Source organism: Ursus maritimus, unplaced genomic scaffold (assembly GCF_017311325.1).
Source record: "Ursus maritimus isolate PB19 unplaced genomic scaffold, ASM1731132v1 scaffold_1, whole genome shotgun sequence".
NCBI lineage: Eukaryota > Metazoa > Chordata > Mammalia > Carnivora > Ursidae > Ursus > Ursus maritimus.
Window position 1 is genome coordinate 47,386,186 of NW_024423343.1, and position 6,777 is coordinate 47,392,962.

A 6,777-nucleotide genomic window follows, 5' to 3' on the forward strand; every position below is an offset into this window, starting at 1 on the left:
TTTTCATTAACGTTAATCCAGATTGTTTAGAATAATTGCTAACCTGACAGGTGCTACATTTTGTCTTTTAAAAAGTGTCTTTCCTAGAATACTTATTTTGTTTAGTACATTTACACTATCCTATTCTTTCTATTTGCCCTTCGTCAACTTGGTTTAATAAACTTAGTTTGTCCTAATTCTAATTGTGTTTGAATGTCCTAAGACTACATCACTTTCCTTTAACCCAGCATATGCTTATAACGAGGAACTCCTTCCATTTAGGTTCAAAAGAAAACATTTACTGTACCAGACTTATAGTAAAAATACTGGTCAAATTGTTTGGGTGTAAAACATCAGTTTAAAAAAAATTTTTTTTTAAATGTATCCCAAATCTCTCAATTCCATAATAAGTAGGTGGTTGTTCTTGAGTTTTCTCTTCACAATAGCTTAAAAGAGCATTTGAGCAAAGATCCAGATACATCTAGTTTAAACGTGATTGCTTGGAATTATTTCATTTTGTCTTCACATCTCTGGTTATACATGATGATAACCGATTCCGCTGTTTCGTTGTGAAGAGATGGCCCGATACTTGAAGAAATACAATGTGGTGAAAATTTTTAAAAAGGGAAAATTTAAATGCTTCCATCAAGGCAAACATGGTGTGTGTGTGTGTGTGTGTGTGTGTGTGTGTGTGTGTGTGTATGCACATATATATGAGTTTATAATGTATTGATAAATGGCTATTCGAATTAATTTTTATGTGTCATCCTTGCACAGGGGCCATGCGAATCTTCTCTGTACTGTTTCAACTTTAATATATATGCTGCCAAAGTAAGTACTATTCAAGTTAATTTTTAAATTATGAAGGATACTTAAATATAAGTTGGAAAAATAAATTAATGTAAAATTCACTGAAAACATTATAGAAATAGAACAGAAAGACTTAAGACTTGAATTGGCATCTGTCTGTCAATGATTGAAGAATCTGTAGCTTCACCGCGGGTCTTTCTTCTGAGTTCCACCAATACACCCACTGTCACTGGATATACCATGTAAGGCTTAAAATAAATTTGTAAGAAACTGTGTAGTGGCCTCTTTCGTACTTTATTACACCTAGCCCCTGCTTACTCTTCATAATAACTCTTAAGGACTTTAGTTCTTGAGGGACCTTCTCATTATTTTGAGCACCTCAAGTTATAGACCTAGTCAGTCATTGCTCGGTCCACGGTGATGAGTTCAGGAGACAGACATGGCCCAAGGAGACCCAATAAGATCCTTTTCAACAAGTTTGTTGTTTTTTTTTTTTTAATTTGGCTTTTCTTCCTCTGTGATCATTGCCTCCAAACTACAGGCAGCTGTATTGTCACCCATTATTGGGAACTGTTTGGGAATTAAGCTATGCAAAATAAATCAGATCCAAGATATGTAGAAGGAAAAACTGTGGCTTGAAGATATTGGTTCTAGCAGTGACTGTCGTCTGATTAAGTCTGAAAATATCAGAGACATGGCTCAATTGATTACAACTGAGAAACTCCTGTCTTTACCATTCATTGTTATCCACAAACTTATTCCTCCTCCTCCAATAATGGGGTGTGAGGTTACCGTCCTTGCTTTCCTACTAACCTCTGGTTTGACCTAGGACCGACTTTGAGAGTATAAGGTCCTCCGTCCGTTAACGTGAAAACAGTGTTTCCATCCCAGCACTGGTGTTGAGGATAAAATGGTCCGACGCCTGCACTTTCAGAGCAGTTCGTTCTCCACCCAGGTGACTAAGAATTGCCTTTGATTTTTCTTGGCCATCCGTTACTTTTTATCATCCTGTTTATATCCCTTTTAATCCGCTCCTTCTTCACTCTGACTTATTCCGTTTTAAGTATATCTTGTCAATATACCATGGATCTGACAAGAAACTCAAAATCTCAGGGGCCTCCAGCAATAAACATTCCCTTCTCTCTGACGTTAGAGGTCCGCAGTTGCTGCTAGGCCGCTGCCGCTTCTGCCGCGCGGAGCCTCACGTTCTGACTCCCGGGCTGAAGAAGCAGCCCCTCTTGGGGACGTCCTGCTCTTGTCGCAGAAGGAAACGAGTGAGCGGAGGGAAGATATGTCCACCGACTCTTAGAGCATTTCCATGGAACTGACACTGTTACTTCACTCACGGTGCCTGGGTGCGAATCGCCAGGCCAAGCCAGTCAGTGGGCCAGGGAAGTACACTTTACCTGAGGGAATCACTGAAAGCCACAGGAGGACTAGGCGTGTGTTATTTTCCTAGAGCACAGAATACGACAATCTACTGCAATCAGGCTCCATTCAGGTTTCATCTGATGTATGGTAATAATTTCATTCTATCCTGTCAAAAAAATATATGTATATACACACACACACACACAGAGATATACATACATACATGTATATGTATATATACACATATCATGTATATGTATATGTGTGTGTATCTCTGTGTGTGTGTGTGTGTGTGTGTATCTCTAAAGAACAAATCCTTTCATACTACTCCCTTATTCCCTTATTTAACATCTTACTCTTTTTTCCATTATCTTAAAAATGAAATTCAAACTTCTCTGTGGACAATAAATCCTCGGCTTGCTTGCTTACTTTTCCCTGTGGATGCTGCCACATATGTCAGATTCTACTTCCTAAGTACTTTCCATTTATCTCCATACCTTTAAATACGATTTTCCCCTTGCCTGAAATACCATCTTCTCATCTCAACTCCTTCTGTTTCTCTTCAAGGGATATAAGGGGAGAAAACAAATCTCAGAAAAAAACGAATTTCGCTTCACGTAGTTTTGGTGATCACCCTCTCACCACTCAATGGTTGTACTAGGCATTATTGTGTTTAAATTTTTCTCCCTTAGCAAGCAAATCAACAATCTCTATCAATAATACTGTTGAATGAATGTTTACATTGATGAATATTTAGCACTAAGCTTAACAAATAAAACAATAGAATCCAATTTGGATCCCAGTAGACAATCTTGTCATTTTCATGGTGTCATGTTGTCAACTTGGATTGAACATCTATTTGTAGTCCTTCCCCATTTAACTCGTCACCTTCCCTATAAACAGCTTGGGAAATTAAGTAGAGAATAGCTTTTGATTTTTGATATATCATTTCAAGAATTATCTCCCAGCTGAGTCCAAAAACTCCATGGACTGAGATTTTCTAAATATGTACTCTCTTCCTCTTTCTAAATATACTCTCTTCTTCTTTTTCTAACCTTTTCCTGTGCTGTTGTTTTTCTACCCTTGAACTTTGGTCTCACTCCATTATTCTTAGTATAGACTTACACTGAAACAAAGAGTTCACGTTGTAAAGCAGGTGCCAGCTTGCAAGCATATGTTCAATCATTATAAATGTTCAAAACCACCCCACGAGATCAGTTCTCTTATTATCCATATTTAATTGATGTGGAAATTGATTTAAAGATATATTAATTAATTTGCCCAATTCTACACAACTAGCAATCTCTTGGAAGGTAGCAGTAGTCTCTAAGGAGACCAGTTAAATATCTTCTTTGTTCCTTGCTTCTGTTCTAGACCAAGTGACCAAAAAGACAAGGAGGTCATAGATAGAAGTTACATGATCAATTTTGTTAATGATGAAGTCTAAGTTGGAGGACACAGCTCATGTTTATAGGTAAGTAGATATACTCATAATAAACTCCAGTGTAGGGCAGTGATGGACCAGCACAGATCTCAACTTTGAAGATTTCGCCGAAATAAGGTAATATCATGGCAAGGAGGAGCAAAGGAGTTTGCTCACCCAAAGAGGTTACACCAAGAGGAAATTTAGATAAAACCAAACTATACATTCTCAGTGTGTTATTTCAAAATTTATGAATAAGATATGGTTTTCTACCTCTTCAGGGGCAGAATGAGTAAAGTACTAAGAAAGGCTAAACTCACACAATAAAATCCTTTACATGTTGAGGGGGGTTCGGGGGGCGGGGCTCCAGAAGTAAAGAAGTATTGCTTGCTTCCTAACAATGATTATTTCACATTTTTTCTTCTTACACTTTTCTGCCCACACCATTGTGTTCAGTTGATGACTTTGCTTCATACTTCATCAAGAAGTATTAATAGCTAACACTTATACTTACTTGGGGCCAGGCACTGTTCTAAGAGCTTTACATATAGTAAGTCTTTTAATGAAATAGAAGCAATCGGGCAGAAACTCCCTCTGTTGCATAATGCCAAATCTACAAAACTTCTTCCCTTCTTACTTGTATAATCTTTCTTTAATGTTACAGTGGATAAAGTTTTCTGCTTCTATAATGGGCCAAACATGGAACTCCAAACCCATGCTCATGCTTTGGATCCAATCTGCCCTTACTTTCTCAAGAACTTTGCTCTTGAAGTTATTTTATTTTTATGACCCAATCTATAATAATTTCCTTCCCCCTCAAGTACAACTATCACTTCTCCATTATAAAAATAATTTTCCACAAATTCTATGTTTTGAAAGGCTGATGAAACTCCTGTTGCCATTTCTTCAACTCTTCTTCAGTATTAATCTGTCCTCAATTTATTTCTCCGTCAACCACTCTGATGACACTGATCTTATCAGATTCAACAGCTTCCATAATGTAAGATCCTGTGAGTATTTTTCTCTTGGCATAGTCTTAATCTCAGCATCATTGTTCTTTCTTTAGAACTTTATCTCTCCAGAAATATGATACGGTATGCTGACATGGTAGTATTTCCTCTTATTTATTTATTTATTTATTTATTTATTTATTTATTACTCAGTTCATCCTTTTTGCCAGACCCTCTATCTTCTAACTAAATCTAAATGTTGGGACGTCCCAGGACGTACTTCTAGGCCTGCCTTCCCCTAGTGTTTTTAGAGTCATCTAGATTCATGTATCCTCAAAATATGTATCTGTACATAGGCTTTCCACTATATGTTGCAAAATAGCTTTTCTAAACACTTTCTTAATATCTCCTTTTTTTATATATATTAGCATGTATCATATCTAAAACTTGATTGCCCTTCGCTTAGACCTGCTTCTCCTAAATTCTTTCTATCTTAACAAATGGCTCCACCATCGATACAGATGCGGAAGCAAAAACTTGTGAGGTCTTGATTCCTCTCTTTCACTACACTGTCACATCCAGTGCGAACACAAGTGCTTTCAGTTCTATCAAAAAATAACTCAAACCCGTCTTGTTTTCCATTTTCACTGCCACTTTTTTGGTCGCGGTCACAGGGATTACTGTGATAGCCACCTAACCGGATTCTCTGCTGTCCTTTCTGTACTTCTGCAAGTAGTCAGTTCTTCACATGATTTTAAGAATAACCATTTAAAAATGTATTTTGTTACTTCTCTGGAAACAAAGATTACTAATTAGAGAAAAATACGATCAACTTTTTATGAGCTACATGGTTTCAATTATTTAGCCACCAAGTTTGAGCTTTCTTATGACCTTGTATTTTTTGGCTCACATATATTATGTTCAGAGAGGACTTCTCTGGCCACATTCCACAGTATTCCACCCATAAAGTCACTCTGCTACACCACTAAGTTCCTCCACAGCACTTATTTACTCTCTGAAGTTAGTGTGTTGATGTATTTGGTTTTGTTTACATATTTTGTTGTGTCCTCCCACTAGGAGATAAGATCTAAAATGGCAAGGACATCATCTGCTTCCTACATTACCATATCTCTGGTGATAAAATAGAGCTTGGCATATGGTAGGCAATAAATAATATTTGATTAGGCAAATGGATGAATATGCATGTATAGTAATTGGAAGAGCACATGCAAAAATAGCTTCACTTTTGCTAGCGTCATAGGAGAAGAGTTATTCATCTTTTGGCAATGCATTAATGTTTTTAGAATGAAGGTGTTACCACTCTAGTCATGTGCAGTCAGAAGACATATAATATATATGCATGTAATATTAGTTTCAAAAATAGTATTTTAACTAAGATGAGAGATTGTGTAAAAGAATATATTAAAAAGAATTTGAAAATCAAACAAGATCAATAAAGGTTGTTATGTGCTTGAGGGAAATACTTAAAACACTAAATTGTAAGCTATTTACTTCTTAGATATATGTTTTGAGGCTTCTGAGAAGATTTTAACAGTTATTCATTATAAACACAACAATGGACAATGAGTAATGCTAAGTACGCACATCCACAATTTGTAGGTGTTCTTAGTGCTGGTGATTCTTAAAGACAATGTAAACAATATCTAATATATTTATATTTATGACATGCAATCTGGTTTCTAATAGAAATTACAAGCCAAAATGTGCTTCTCTGAAAACATTTCAACAAAACTGAACATAACTAATATTTAAGATTAAAAATTAAATTTGGATTTTTTCCTTTACTTCTCTCTACTTTACTTATACATATAGGGAAATACTGATTACATCATTAGCTTTGCTTATACAAATTTCTGTGATAAATAAACATCTATATTTATCTAAGTGTCTATCAGCATTTATTATCATTTGTCTATCTATCATCTAACTTATTTCTCATCCCCATCCCTGTTTTTTATGAAATATAATGTTATATATACATATTTTTAAAGATTTTATTTATTTATTTATGTGACAGAGAGAGACAGCCAGCGAGAGAGGGAACACAGCAGGGGGAGTGGGAGAGGAAGAAGCAGGCTCCCAGCGGAGGAGCCCGATGTGGGACTCGATCCCGGAACGCCGGGATCAAGCCCTGAGCCGAGGGCAGACGCTTAACAACTGCACTACCCAGGAGCCCCGAAATATAATGTTATATTAACAAATGATAATGCCAAAGAGAGAAAA

At 36.4% G+C, this 6,777-nt stretch overlaps 1 non-coding gene across 1 annotated transcript; it reads right to left on the reverse strand.

Annotated features, from left to right (window-relative positions):
* Positions 1 to 711: 711 nt before the first annotated feature.
* On the reverse strand, positions 712 to 818 carry LOC121100017. Its single transcript, XR_005831755.1, has one exon. It is a non-coding gene; the product is annotated as a U6 spliceosomal RNA (small nuclear RNA).
* Positions 819 to 6,777: the final 5,959 nt, after the last annotated feature.